Source organism: Phacochoerus africanus, chromosome 1 (assembly GCF_016906955.1).
Source record: "Phacochoerus africanus isolate WHEZ1 chromosome 1, ROS_Pafr_v1, whole genome shotgun sequence".
In the NCBI taxonomy this organism is placed as follows: Eukaryota; Metazoa; Chordata; class Mammalia; order Artiodactyla; family Suidae; genus Phacochoerus; species Phacochoerus africanus.
In genome coordinates this window covers 217,765,788-217,780,466 of record NC_062544.1, presented here as the reverse complement: position 1 = coordinate 217,780,466, position 14,679 = coordinate 217,765,788, and the positions used below count along the sequence as shown (strand labels likewise).

The window sequence follows — 14,679 nt, the reverse complement described above, 5'->3', positions numbered from 1 at the left end:
CATAAACGCAAAAGATGAAGAATATCTGTTCTGCAAAGCAGACAAAGCTGGTCAGTAGTGAGAGGGAGTAAGGGAGGGGGGAGCGCAAAGATACCCCAAAAGAAGAAGGAACTTTTCCAGGGGTACCAGGCGCCCCCCCGTGGGGTCCCAGCCAATTCCTGGTGCACTCAGATTCCCATTAGGGACCCCATAAAACCCCTCTGATCAGATTTCCACCTAGCTTAGCAAGAGTCATTTAATGATGACCAACGGAGTCCTTCATCATACAGCGTATTACAGAGCAAGGAGTTCTCACACATTCAACAAATAGGTCTCGGGTGCCTGCTCTGGGCCAGGCATGTCCTAGACAGTCCAGTGGGGAATCCAGACATTTGCAAATAATCGCCTCCAAATATAGGACATAATTCCGGGTTCCTTGTATTTTTAGAAAAAAGCTAAAGTATGTTCTATACAGACACTTAAGAAGATGGAGAAGTATCTTAATGGGGTTGAAGGTCAACTCCTGCCACTCGAACAGTGAAACTTCAGTCACACGGAAAATGTACTAATCCCAGAAGCGTATTCCCTTCAGCCAGAAGAGTCAAGCTTCGCTGTGTATCCCCAGGCCTCACGTTTCCCATCGTCACCTTTATTGCTCTCTTTAAATCCTGGGGTTTCAATTTCCCTTCCCATCAGAATGATTCTGCTTTTAACAACCCCAGACCTTTCTCCCTGTTACACTGTAGCCTCAGGCTGGTGCCTCCACATTACAGAAGAGAGGCATCTCTCCCAAGCAGAGGGCTGCACAGACCCCAGGGAGCTGTGTTGTCACTGATTTATGGCTCCCTGTCCTCTGCCTGTTGAGGAAAATCACTTTATCAAGATGAAGAGTCAGGGCTGGGGGTGGCGCAGAGCTTCCTGTTTGGCTCCATGCACTCTCCTGCATATTCCAGAGGCACTTACATTTACAAGTCATCAGGACTACATGTGAGTGATGTGGAGAGAAATTACCAAATATTGAAGAGAGGTGTGTGATTTGCCTTACATTTATTCAGTTACGTTTTCAGGATTAAACGTGGGGCAGGGAAGGGGAGCGCTTCTGAATGTGCAAATAAGTGACAGAGGCAGCCTGCCTGCAGACATTTCGGGGAGATATTTTTCGGTCTCTTCGTCTCCCATTCAATGCAGCTGAATGCATTTGGGGTTTGCTAGCATCGTCTTCATTGTCCTCAGTATCGTGATCATCACAGTTCAGAACCAGAGGGTCCTGAGCATCCTTCCTGTTGAATCCATTGTTTTATAGATGAGGAGACTGAAATTCAGAAAGGAGGAATGATTTGCAGAAGATCAAACTGTGAATTGGGGCAGGGGCTACAAACCAGATCCTCTGCCTTCTTATCCACTGTAATCAGGTTTTAGTGTTGAATGAAGTCCTGGATGAAGCCTCGGTGGAGGAGGTAGAGACCTGAGCATGAAAGTGCCCCCACTCTCAGACAGACATGAATAAATAAATACACAAGGCAGAATTTTCTTACTGTTTGTTTCCATCTAAGTAGCAGTGAAATCGTATTATAAAACCTTGGGAAGTAGGGAAAAGAAAAATTTATTTCCACCATCCTAATACCATCTACGTTAGCATTTTGTTCTTCTTTCTAATCTTTTTTTTTAGGGCTGCACCTGCGACATATGGAGGTTCCCAAGCTAGGGGTCGAATCAGCTACAGCTGCTGGCCTACACCACAGCCAGAGCAATATGGGATCCAACCCTCGTCTGTCACCTAAACCACAGCTCACAGCAACACCGGATCCTTAACCCACTGAGCAGGGCCAGGGACAAACCCGTGTTCTCATGGATACTACTCAGATTCGTTTCCCCTGGGCCACAACAGAAACTGCCTCTTTTTTTCTTTTTAGGGCAGCACCTTCAGCACATGGAAGTTCCTAGGCCAGAGGTCGAATCAATGTGGCAGCCCCTGGCCTACACCAGAGCCATGGCAATGCCAGAACTGAGCCACATTTGTGACCTATGCTACAGCTTGTGGCAACGAGGGATCCTTAACCTACTGATCGAGGCCAAGAATTGAACCCTCATCTTCATGATACTGGTCAGGTTCTCAATCCTCTGAGCCACAGTGGGAATGCCTCTAATTTTTAAATTTACATTTAGTTTTCTCTGCAGGTAGTTGTGATTGAAGTGTAGCCACACATTGTGTTCTGTGTATTCACTTAACATTAAGGCACAAGCATTTTCCATGTTATTGCTTTGTCTTCATGGACATAACTTTAAGGGTTACTTAATATTCTAGCAAATAGATGTACCATAGTTTACTTACCTGTACCTGTGTCATCGGACATTTAGGTGTCTCCAGTTTTCCATTAATATAAACAATGCCGCAATGAACATCTTATGCATATAGCTTTCCCCCCTATTTATGTTATGTCTTTAGGATGGATTCCAAAAGTGGAATAAGTAGGCCAGGGATTTTGAACAGTTTTATGGCTCTTGATACATATTACCAAATTGCCTGCTAGAAGTTTCTTACCAATTTGCATAAACAATTTTGAAGAAGAGTCAAAACGGTGACCAAATAAAAACTTAGCCAGGAATGAATAAGAACCACTCCATGTAGGCACTTTGCACTCATGCTGGGTGAATGCATTGCAGGTTGTATGCTGTGGGATGGTCCTATCTCTTTCATAGCATTGAAACAAGGAGAAAGTCAAAGCCCTCAGGTTTGCCATGTGATTTTTATCTTCAGGCTTCTGGGCTGTAGTTTTCGTATAGAGTAGACTCACCTGAAATAATGATCAAATGTCCTGGGCCAATTCCCAGAGATTCTGGTTTAAGTGGCCTGGGGTGCGGCCCAGCTCTGAGACTATAGAAGTGCCCTGGGTGATTCTAATAGAGCAAGCTTCCCTGCATGGACCCAGACACAGGCCAAGCAGCTGAGGAGGTCAACAGAGGCAAAGACCCTGAGTGATGTCCCAAGACCTACTTCCTTCTCTGCTTCCTGTGCCCCAGGGAGACGTCAACCCAGGGTGCCGACAAGTCTCCCACTGCTCCTCCCATCCTGAGGCCGGATGTGCCTGGCTGCGTCCAGTTCCCACAAGCTCTGACTTTGGAGGCCCAGGATTCCAGCAAGGAAGAAACGCACAAGAGCACAACATCAGGGACAACTGTCGAATCTCCAACCTGCCAGCCTGAAGGGCCTTAAATGGACAGGAATCCTGAATGTCCAACTCTGAGGGCTTGGTAAATATGTCATGATACTTTCACATCATGGAGTATCATTCAGCCATTAAAAAGTATATTTGTGTTTGGAGTTCCCGTTGTGACGCATCGTGAGCTGTGGTGTAGGTTGCAGAGGCAGCTCTGATGTTGCTGTGACTGTGGTGTAGGCTGGCAGCTATAGCTCTGATTCGACCCCTAGCCTGGAACCTCCATATGCCTCGGGTGTGGCCCTAAAAAGCAAAAAAGAGTATATTTATGCTAAATAAAAGGATCTTCAAAATGCTAAGGGGAAAAGCCAGATGAGATGTACAGTATGTTCTGATTTGGAGAGAAAAAGAACCTATTGCCTGCATGTTCCCTTGCATGAGCACAGAATGTATCTAAGATACATAAGAAATGAATGAGGGGGGGTTCTTAGGAGGGTGGGATTGGGGGCATTGGGATGGGGAGATTGAGGGCGAGTTGAGCTGTTCACCTTAGGCCCTTCTATACTGCTTGTATTATGTTACATGCATCACTTTTTTTTTTTTAGGGCCACACCAGCAGCACACGGAAGTTCCCAGGCTAGGGGTCAAATCAGAGCTACAGCTGCGGGCCTACACCGCAGCCACAGCAGCGTGGGATCGGAGCCTCATCTATAACCTACACCCCAGCTCATGACAACGTCGGATCCCTAACCCACTGAGCCAGGCCGGGGATCCAACCCACATCCTCATGGATACTAGTTGGATTCATTTCCGATGCACCACAATAGGAACTCCCCACATTCAACTTTATTTCAAAAAATATTATATAAGGTTTTCCGGAGTTCCTGTTGTGGCTCATTGGGCCCGTCATGGCTCAGTGGTAACAAACCCAACTAGTATCCATGAGGACATGGGTTCAATCTCTGGCCTTGCTCAGTGGGTTAAGGATCCAGTGTTTTTGTGAGCTGCAGTATAGGTTGCAGCTGTGGCTTGGATTTGGCATTGCTGTGGCTGTGGTGTAGGCTGGCAGCTACAGCTGTGATCCAACCCCTAGCCTGGGAACTTCCATATGCTACAGGTATGGCCCTAAAAAAAAGGAAAAGAAAAATATTGTAAGGTTTTCCAATAGCAAAGTGGCAGAGAACCGAGCCAGCAATAGTAAGAATAGTATTCTCTTGCATTCCTCATGGTACATTAGTTTAAAAAGTACTACAACTAACCCTTTTGAGATGAGTTGGGTATTATTCCCATTTTATACACAAAGAAACTGAAACTCAGAGAAGTAAAGAAATAGCAACAGCATCAGGACGTGTGAAGAAGTGGATGGAAGACTAGGGCTCTGGACTTCCAGCCTCTGACCCCAGCATCCTTTTTACATTTCTATACTTCAGAAATAAATCCCAGAGGATTTTTGCTGCCCCAGAAAACACTAATTTCCATGGGGTCCTGCTCCCGCCCTATACATAGCGGAGCTCAGAGGAGGCATCTCAGGGGCCCCAGCATCCAGCTCCCAGAGGAGATGGGAGGTCAGGAAGAGTGGGTGGCTCACCTTCCAGGAGGTCAACGGCAGAGGAGAGGATGAAGGCAAGCAGGACCCTCCCTTGGAGGGTCTACTGATATTGCTCCTCTGCCTCCCAGGGTGTGTTGAACAGAGGAGAAAGGCAGTCTGAGGTGAGCTAGCTGGAACTGTGGCGGGGGTGGGGAAAGAGGAAATAGAATCGTGAGAACCGAAAATGCAACATGAACCTCCAAGCTTCCTGGTAGCACTTTAGGGAGCCATGACCCGGCTGCCAGCCCAACCCCATCCAAGCACCACCCGAGTCTGAGCCTGAATTCCCTTAAGTCAGGGGCAGAGCCCATCAGGGCAAGGAAGAGAAAGAGAGAGACATAGAGAGAGGCAGAAAACATAGCTCACACACTCCATCAGAGCCCCATAAAACACACCTAAGAGGGAGTTCCTGTCGTGGCGCAGTGGTTAACGAATCTGACTAGGAACCATGAGGTTTGTGGGTTCGGTCCCTGGCCTTGCTCGGTGGGTTAAGGATCTGGCGTTGCCGTGAGCTGTGGTGTAGGCTGCAGACGTGGCTCGGATCCTGTGTTGCTGTGGCTCTGGCGTAGGCCGACGGCTACAGCTCCGATTAGACCCCTAGCCTGGGAACCTCCATGTGTTGCAGGTGCAGCCCAAGAAAAGGCAAAAAGACGAAAAAAAAAAAAAAACTGAGAGAATCTTTCATTCTTCTTCTTCTTTTTTTTTTTTTTTCTGGCCACGCCCACAGCATGAGGACATTCCTGGGCCAGGGAACAAACCAGAGGCATAGCTGTAATCAGAGCCACAGCAGGGACCAGGACAGATTCTTAACCCACTGAGCCAGAGAGGAACTCGAGAGAGAATCTTTTAAAGGACATTTGTGTACCTGGCTCGACACTGTAACCTCTTTACCTCCCCCCACCAAATCTGGGGTGCTTGGGAGGCAGGACTTTCCTAACCTCTGTGTTCTCTGCAGCACCTTGCTGGCTGGTTGTATAGAACCCCTCTATAAATACATATCAGAGAGTTCCTTTCATGGCTCAGTAGTTAACTAACCCGACTAGGATCCACGAGGACTCGGGTTCGATCCCCAGCCTTGCTCAGTGTGTTAAGGATCTGGCATTGCCACGACCTGTGGTATAGATCACAGACAGGCTTGGATCCCGCATGGCTGTGGCTGTGGCATAGGCTGGCAGCTGTGGCTCTGATTTGACCCCTAGCCTGGGAATTTCCATATGCTGCAGGTGAGGCCCTAATAATAATAATAATAATAAAATAAATACATATCAGAGTAAAATGGAATGGATACCAACAAAGATGGTGGGAGTCAATGTTTATTCCATTTAATTAATTAATTGTAACACTGAATAAATTAGATGTATTATATATAACACATTAATATTGTCCTATCAATTTTATAAGTTTCTATAAATTATAGAAGAATTTATAGGAGTTCTATAAATTATAAATGATGCTAACTTTTTTTTGGCCATGCCCATAGCATGTGGAAGTTTCCAGGCCTGGGCCAGGGGTCAAACTCACACCACAGCAGTGACCCAAGCCACTGCAGTGACGACACTGGATCCTTAACCTGCTGAACCACAGGAGAACTCCTAAGCTAACTGTTATTGACTCCACTTTACAGATGGAGACTCTGAGCCCTACAGAAGTAAAGGAATTGCCCACGGCCACCCCGAGAGTAAGGGGAGCCAGGCCCAGCTGCTCAGGGCGACTCAGGGTCTTCCAGCCCTGCCACTACCCATACCACTTGCCAAGGGCAGTGCGATTCTCTGAGGGAGTGTTTTGAACCATAGTTAAGCAGTAGGATATTTCCTACTGCAGGATGGGGTAGTTAGAGTGATGGTTTCAGAGGTGGGTTTAATAGGGAAGGATGCAGGATTATTGTGTGAAGAGAGAACCTACAAGGTGTGTTCATCTGATGGAAAAAATCCATCAAGCCACACTTGTGATTTGTACATTTTTTTTGCATGTAGGTTTTGCTTCAATAAAAATTAAAACAAACGAGCCAGCAAACAGTGCTGGGTGTTCCTGGTGCTGTCTGATACAGAAGATGACTGGTTAATTCTTCTCCTCCCCCAGGAGGTGGGAAATGGCAAGTCTTGGCTTCTCTGCAATCACTCCCTGATCCACAGCATCCTCCGTGCTGCCACCGAGCCGTCATCCTGCCCACAGTTCCTCATTAGCTTCCTGTTACATCCAGAATAAATTTCAGATTCCTTCGCAAAACTGGCCGTGTTAGCAACTTTCCAATCTAATCTCTCATAGGAGACCTAGCATGAGAGCCTGGGCTTTACCATCTCCTGTCTATGTGACTTGGGCAAGTCGCTGAGGTTCATCTGTAAAACAGGAGTGATGGTGATAGATGGAGCTACAGAGAGCATGGTGAGGAGAGCAGAGATTGTGCACATGGAGCGCAGAAAACAGTGGCAGCCTTCCAGTTACTACTCCATGAATGTTTGCTATCATTTCTCATTTTTCACTTGACTACCCAGACACTGTAGGTTATTTACCCACTATTCTTTTTTTTTTTTTTTTAACTTTTAGGGCTGTATCCACGGCATATGGAGGTTCCCAGGCTAGGGGTCCTATTGGAGCTGTAGCCGCCGGCCTACGCCAGAGCCACAGTAACGTGGGATCCAAGCGGCGTCTGCAACCTACACCACAGCTCATGGCAACGCCAGGTCCTTAACCCACATATCAAGGCCAGGGATTGGAACTGCAGCCTCATGGATACTAGTCAGATTCGTTTCCAGCCCTTTCTCTGAGGCATGCAACCCAATGGGAACTCCCTTGACCGCTATGCTGATTCCTTCTTCTTCTCTCACCCCTGCATTTTCTTTACTCATCCCAATTCTCCTTCCCTAAGAGTAGCTCTGCTGTCACTCCTCCAGAGAGGCTGCTTCCAGCCCTGTCACCCAGTGGGGGACTTCTCAATCCGCTCTCACATTCCTGTGATGCTTCATCTGCCCTTCCAAGGGAGCACTTATTCTATGGCACCTGCCTTTAGTGCTCTTATAGGGGACATTCTCCCTTGCTGTGGTATGCACACCTTCTCGGTCATCTCCAGGAACCTCCTGGCGACTGGCACTCTGAACACTGGAATGGACAACACCTGAGATGTTTGTCCAGCAGGTGAGCCAACATCACAGTCCTTTCTCTGAGCCATACCCACTGTCTCTAGCAGTTATTTTGTGCAGCATAACTCCTCCCTGTCCCCTCCAGCCACTGTTGACAGGACTAGGGATGAGAGACTGACCCAAGTTGTGCTGATGAGAATGTTCAGTCCTGGGAGTTAGATATAAAGGGGATGGAGTTCCCATCGTGGCTCCGTGGTTAATAAATCTAACTAGCATCCATGAGGACCCAGGTTTGATCCCTGGCCTTGCTCAGTGGGTTGAGGATTCGGCGTTTCCGTGAGCTGTGGTGTAGGTTGCAGATGCAGCTCGAATCCCGCATTGCTGTGGCTGCAGTGTAGCCCAGCAGCTACAGCTCTGATTGGATCCCTAGCCTGGGAACCTCCATATGCCGCAGGTGCTGCCCTAAAAAGAAAAAAAAAAAAATGAAGGTGACATTTACTATTGGTCTGACCAGCACTGCCCCACCCCTCTCTGTTATGAATTAAATTAGGTGCCCCTCCTCCCCCAACAATGTCAAAGTGCCTGTGAATGTGACCTTATTTGGAAATAAGAGTCTCTGTCAATGAGGTCATTGGTCTGGGCCCTAATCTAAAACACTAGTGTTCTTATCCGTAGAGGAAATCAAGACACAGGGACAGATTTGTACAAAGAAAAGCTGTAGAGACACAGGAGACTCTACAGCTACCAGCCAAGGAATGCCCAAGACGACCCAAGCCTGAAACACATTCTCCATCACAGGCCACACCAGGAACCACTCTGTCCACATCCTGACCTCAGGCTTCAACGCTTCAGAGGTGAGACAAGAATTTCTGTCCTAAGCCACCCAGTCTGCAGGACTTTATGATGGCAGCTCTAGAAATCGAATGCACAGTCCTCTGATGGAACTTCTCTTCCCAACTCCAGCATATGGTTCAGGAAGAGTGTACCCTCCTCTTACCCGACCTTACTGTGGCCGTCGTCCTCTTCATCACCATCGTCATCAATTCTGCTGACACTTACAGAGCCTTACTTTGTGGTAGGCACTGTCCTAAGCACTCTACATTTATTTACTTATTTCTTTTTGTCTTTTTAGGGCCAAAAAAGACAACCTGTGGCCTATGGAAATTCCCAGGCTAGGGGTCAAATCAGAGTGGCAACTGCCAGCCTATGCCACAGCCACAGCCACGCCAGATCCAAGTGGCATCTGCAACCTACACCAGAGCTCGTGGCAATGCCAGATCCTTAACCCACTGAGCGAGGCCAGGGATTGAACCTGCCTCCTCATGGATACTAGTTGGATTTGTTATTGCTGATATACAATGGGAGCGCCTCTAAATTTAATCTTAATAACAGTTTATGAGATGGGTCCTATTGTTAGCCCTAGTTTTCAAAGAAAGTGAGGTTAAGTGCCAAGAGTCACACGACTAATAAGCAACAGAGTCAGGATTCCCCCCCCCCCCCCCGCCCCCCGCTAATGGCCTGACATGAGATTTCAGTTTCCAGACCAGGGATTGAACTTGGGCCACAATGGTGAAAGCACCACATCCTAATCATGGATCACCAGAGACTCCCACAGTCAGAATTTAAGCCCAGGCAGTCTGATTCCAGAGCCTATGCTTTCTCTACCCTCATCTAGTGTCCTTGCCACTGAACCCGGGGCTGGAGACATGCCCTAAGCTGGATCATTTAGAGTCCACTTGAAGGATTTTTCCTAAATTAGATTTTGTGGAAAACAGCCAGTCTTCTCAGGTGGCAAGATTTAGTCAGGGCTCATTAGGGTCCTTTAACCTGTGGAAGGAGCGGGTGGACCTTGAACAAAGGATACTCACAGGCAGAGATGGGAAATGGAAAGAGAAAAGACATCCAGTCCCTGTTGTCTTCTGTCCAGGAGGCGCAGCCCCAGCTTGCCTTTCCCAACTTTTTCATCAGAGCTCATAAATTACGCTTTCCTCTAAGTTAGCTATCGTGTGTAGGAAGAAGATTCCTGACTTACACACTGCGGACTGGAAACCAGGACTGAAAGACTCCCTTCCCACTGGCGAGTGGTCTCTTGAGTAGTGGGAATGAAAAGAAACCTTGGCTCCTGTGAGGCAGCAATTTCTGCAAGAGGCTGAGTACCAGAGGGAACTGGGGGCTTCCCAGGAGATGGAGGAACAGATGCTGAGAAAGGCAGAGAGGGGATGGAGAAAGAACACCTCGAGTTCTGAGAGTTTTCGTTTTTTTTTAATGATTTTTTTTTTCTTCCATTATAGTTGGAGAGTTTTCCAGTTTGGAGGCTTGGCTGCTTTCCTGCCTGTGGATTCAAAAGATCTCCCTGTGGCCATGTTATCAACTCCCATTTTCAGTTTAACCACTTTTTTTTTTTTTTTCAGTTTAAACTGGCATATTGGTTTCAGCAGGTTTGTATGCAAAGAATCAGAATAAATCACATGCAGTTGGGACTTAATACTTTTGAATATAAGTTAAGATTTCTTTTCTTCCTTTTTGTTTTTGTTTGTTTGTTTGTTTGTTTGTTAGTGCTGCAGCTGAAGCACATGGAAGTTCCCAGCTGGGGTCAAATCAGAGCTGCAGCTGCCCGTCTACACCACAGCCATAACAACACAGGATCTAAGCCTCACCTGGAACTACACCACAGTTCGTGGCAATACTGGATCCCAAACTCACTGACCAAGGCCAGGGATCAAACTTGTGTCCTTGTGGACACTAGTCAGGTTTGTAACCTGCTAAGTCACAATGGGAACTCCCGTAATTGAAGGTTTCTAAGTGAGATGATAAATGGATAAGAACTGTTCTTTAGGATTGTTTCTCTGGAGGCTCTACATAGGAGAGATCACTTTGGGGAACATGGAAGGGAAGCAGTTACCTGCTTCCTGCTTCATCCTGAGAGGCGAGTAGAGCCTGAGTGACTGGAGAGAGACGTGGGGGATGCCGAGGGTGGGGGAAGGAGGTGATGGGACTCAGCAGCTGAGGAGATGTGGCAGTAAAGGAGAAAGATCTATCAAAGAGGACTGGGAATTTGAGCCTGGTTTCCAGAAGGAAGGATAATCCCATTCACAGAAGGACAGCAGTCAGGAGAGACAAGCGGTTCTCACACAACAATGTTGAGCTGAGGTACCAGCAACAGAGCTAACTCAAGTGACCGAACAGAAAGAAGTGTGTCTCCAGGTCCAGGAGGGGGACAGCTGTAGAAGCAGAGACTTGGGTGGGGGGTAGGGGTCACACTTACCTGATGGCTGGAGCCACCAGAGAGGCCACAACCGGTGCGGGAGAGCATCTCAGAAAGCTCTGAGAACTGTTCTGCTCCCTAGAAGTTTGAGACAGATTTTACATAAGTTTTTTTGTTTGTTGGTTTGTTTTTGCTTTTTAAGGCCACACTCACAGCATGGGGAAGTTCCCAGGCTTGGGCGGAATCAGAGCTACAGCCGCCAGCCTACGCCACAGCCACAACCACAGCAATGCAGGACCCCAGCCGTGTCTTCGACCTGCACCATAACTCACGGCAACGCCAGATCCCTGACTGACTGAGTGAGGCCAGGGATCAAACCCACATCCTCATGGATACTGGCCAGATTCTTTTCTGCTGTGTCACAGTGGGAACTCCCTACATAAGTTTTTTGAGACAGACAGCTGAACATCAAATTATGTATTATTGACAGTTTACACAATCCAGGTGTAAGTGTCATCCTGGTGGGTCAGGAGACCTCTTACAAGATCAAAAAGGAATGTTATCTTTAAGGAGTTGCCTTGTTGTTTGTTTGTTTTGTTATTTGGCTGCCTCCATGGCATACGGAGTTCCCAGCCCAGGGATCAGATCTGAGCCACAATTGCAACGCCTCAGCAACACTGGATCCCTAGCCCACTCTGCCGGGCTAGGGATCAAACCTGCATCTCCAGAGACACTGCTAATCCCATTGAGCCACAGCAGGGACTCCAAGGAGTTGTCTTACTGATGCTGAGAGAGTGATGCTCTTTATGGTTGAGAAGGTATTCCGGCCAATGGGGGAGATTTGATGGATGCATAATGCAGATACACAGTGCACAGTGGGGAAGAGGAGAGGCCAAAGGGCAGAGAAGAATCTTTACATTTAATTTTTTCTCATCTTGGAATTCCCTGGTGGCACGGGGGTTAAGGATCCAACATCGTCACTGCTGTGGCTCAGATTGCAGCTGCGGCATGGGTTCGATCCTTGGTCCGGGAATTTCCACGTGCTGCAGGTGCAGCCAAAAAATAATTTTTTTCCTTGTCTTGCCAAAATATATGAATTTTACTTCACAACTCCAAGACCTATGTAGTTGCAGATCCCCAAACATACAAACCCCGTAAGAGCAATGCCCATCACAGAAGGACTCCTGTCTGGTTTTCTACTGAATCAAATAATTCAATTCTGACTCCAACTCCCAGAGTTAGCACAAATCCCAGAGGTTTTGGTCTCAGTCCTAAAAGACTGCCCGCACTTCAGATGCCATCCAGAAATGGAATCCAGAGGAAACCCACACTTCTGCCTGGCTGACTACAAACTTGGGGGTTCCCACAATCACCCTCAGGTTGGATAACTCACTAGAATGACTCACAGAATACAAGAAAACAGGAGTTCCTGTCGTGGCGCAGCAGAAATGAATCCGACTAGGAAACATGAAGTTGCCGGTTTGATTCGTGGCCTCACTCAGTGGGTTAAGGATCTGGCGTTGCTGTGAGTTGTGGTGTAGATTGCAGACGTGTCTTGGATTTGGCATTGCTGTGGCTGTGGTGTGGGCCAGTGGCTACAGCTCCAATTCAACCCCTGGCCTGGGAACCTCCATATGCTGTGGGCACGGCCCTAAAAAGACCAAAAAAAAAAAAAAAAAAAAAGAAAACGGGAGTTCCTGGGAGTTCCTGTTGTGGCTTAGCAGGTTAAGAATCCAACATGGTATCCGTGAGGATTCGGGTTCAATCCCTGACCTTGCTCAGTGTGTTAAGGATCTGGCATTTCGGTAAGCTGCAGTGTAGTTTGCAGATGTGGCTCAGATCCAGCATTGCTGTGGCTGTGGCTTAGGCTCCAGCCGCAGCTCCGATTTGACCCCTAGCCTGGGAACTTTCATATGCCACAGGTATATCCATAAAAAGAAAGAAAGAGGAGTTCCCATTGTGGCACAGTGAAAATGAATACGACTAGTATCCATGAGGATGCAGGTTCGATCCCTGGCTTCACTCAGTGGGTCGGGGATCCTATGTTGCAGTGGCTGTAGGCCCACAGCTGCAGCTCTGATTTAGACTCCTAGCCTGGGAATTTCCATAGGCCGCCGGTGCTGCCCTGAAAAGCAAAATGAAAGAGAGAGAGAGGAAGGAAGGAAGGAAGGAAGGAAGGAAGGAAGGAAGGAAGGAAGGAAGGAAGGAAGGAAGGAAGAAAGGAAGAAAGGAAGAAAGGAAGAAAGGAAGAAAGGAAGAAAGGAAGAAAGAGAAGAAAGAAAGAAAGAAAGAAAGAAAGAAAGAAAGAAAGAAAAAAGAAAGAAAGAAAGAAAGAAAGAAAGAAAGAAAGAAAGAAAGAAAGGAGAGAAAGAGAGGAAGGAAGAAAGAAAAAACTTTGTACTTAATTTTCAGGTTTATCGTAAACAGTTCTACTCCGGGACAACCAAGGTTTTCATGGGGAGGGCACAGAACTTCCTCACCCCTCCCAGCACATCAATGTGTTCACCAGCTCGAAGCTCCCCAAATCTCATTGTTCAAGAGTTTTTATATCTCAAGGTCCAACTCCCTACCCCTCCCTGGAGGATTAGGTGGGGCTGTAAGTTCCCAACCTCTAATCAGGTATTTGGTCTTTCTTGACACAGATCCCCTTTTGAAGCTTTCTGGAGGCCCCACCTTGAGTCACTCAATAGCATAAACACAAGGGTAGTCCCAGAAGGCTCTTTATGAATAACAAAAGGCACTCCTGTCACCGCTCAGGAAATTCCAAGAGTTTTGGGAGCCCTTTGCCAGAAACTAGGAACAGAAACCAAATATATTTTTATTTTGCCACAGCTCCAGAGCCGGCAGGGGGTCTAAGGAAAAGCCTCCGTTGGTCAGGTTGGAGTGCCATGGGCTTTTTTTTGTTTATTCCGTTTAAGTCCTTTGCCATTTGTTGCCTTGCAGTTGCATAATAATGTAACTCTCTTCTGTGATCAATAAATCCTTCAGTTAAACTCTGCTATATCCCTGTGCTTGTGCTTTTTTTTTTTTTTGTCTTTCTTTTTTTGTCTTTTTAGGGCTGTACCCATGGCATATAGAAGTTCCCAGGCTAGGGGTAGAATCAGAGCTGCAACTGCCGGCCTACACCACAGCCAACAGCAGCGTGGGATCCGAGCCACATCTGTGACCTATGCTGTAGCTTGTGGCAATGTCAGATCCTTAACCCGCGAGTGAGGCCTGGGATCAAACCCGTGTATCCTCATGGATACTAATTGGGTTCTTCTTAACCCACTGAGCCATAACAGGAACTCCCTGTGTTTGTGCTTGTCTAGGAGAATCAAGGCGAGGGGGATGCATCACGCTTGTATCAGCACAGGGTGGAGGGAAACAAGTGCCCGTGAGATTTGAATGCTTCTGTGGAAGCCAGATATTGGCGCTCTCATCCCTGACACGTCCCCGAATCCCATCCTGGATTGTCCCCGGAGACTCTGGAGGTATATTCTCCGGGGCATTTGGGAGGGGAAGGTGTTGGGTTTCCCATCACATGTGGGACCGGGGTTTGATTCATTCAAGTGTATGAATGAATCGGAAGGGTGACGTCACAAGGTAGATGCCATGAAAACATCCTGGCTTTAGACACTTGGCTTCAGATATAAACTTGAAGTCTTTAGTAACGTGAATGTTATTGTTAAG

At 47.3% G+C, this 14,679-nt stretch overlaps 1 long non-coding RNA gene across 1 annotated transcript; it reads right to left on the bottom strand.

Moving 5' to 3' along the window:
• Positions 1-1,011: 1,011 nt before the first annotated feature.
• On the bottom strand, positions 1,012-4,859 carry LOC125113090 (uncharacterized). The gene is made up of 2 exons (XR_007131326.1): positions 4,726-4,859; positions 1,012-1,291 (listed from the first exon to the last, which is right to left on the bottom strand). It is a non-coding gene; the product is annotated as an uncharacterized LOC125113090 (long non-coding RNA).
• Positions 4,860-14,679: the final 9,820 nt, after the last annotated feature.